Genomic DNA, 376 nt, shown 5'->3' with positions numbered 1-376 from the left:
TCCCCGCGCCAGGACGGAGCCTGGACCTGCCGGCAGCTGGGGAAACTGGGGGAGCAGGATGGGGCAGCTCCTCTACTCTGTCCCTGGGGAAGCTGGTGGGTGCCCCCGTCGTCCCCTCCACCCCAGGGGCTGCTCCATGGGGAAGCCTTCAGGATGGATCAGTCTTGCTATTCGCTGCCGATCCTATTAGGCTCCAGAGTGAACATGCTGCATCCTACCTCTTCTTTCCCACCTAGGTGATCCCGGAAGATCTTCCTTGCCAAACCCAGGGGCTGATGCATCCCCCTTCCCTGTGCCGGTGCCTGACTCCTGCATCCCAGGTAGGCATCCCCCAAATTACCCACACCACCCACCATTTCCACATCCCTTATTGTTG

General features: G+C 60.9%; 1 protein-coding gene across 1 annotated transcript in view; it reads left to right on the top strand.

Moving 5' to 3' along the window:
* TIRAP (toll-interleukin 1 receptor (TIR) domain containing adaptor protein) overlaps nt 1-376 on the top strand; it is a 2,359-nt gene that overhangs the window by 86 nt on the left and 1,897 nt on the right. The gene's annotated exons all lie outside the window — the stretch shown is intronic.

Source organism: Cariama cristata, unplaced genomic scaffold, assembly GCF_000690535.1.
Source record: "Cariama cristata isolate BGI_N322 unplaced genomic scaffold, ASM69053v1 scaffold28179, whole genome shotgun sequence".
In the NCBI taxonomy this organism is placed as follows: Eukaryota; Metazoa; Chordata; class Aves; order Cariamiformes; family Cariamidae; genus Cariama; species Cariama cristata.
Note: the sequence above shows the minus strand (reverse complement) of the source record. Positions and strands in the feature narration are given on the sequence as shown.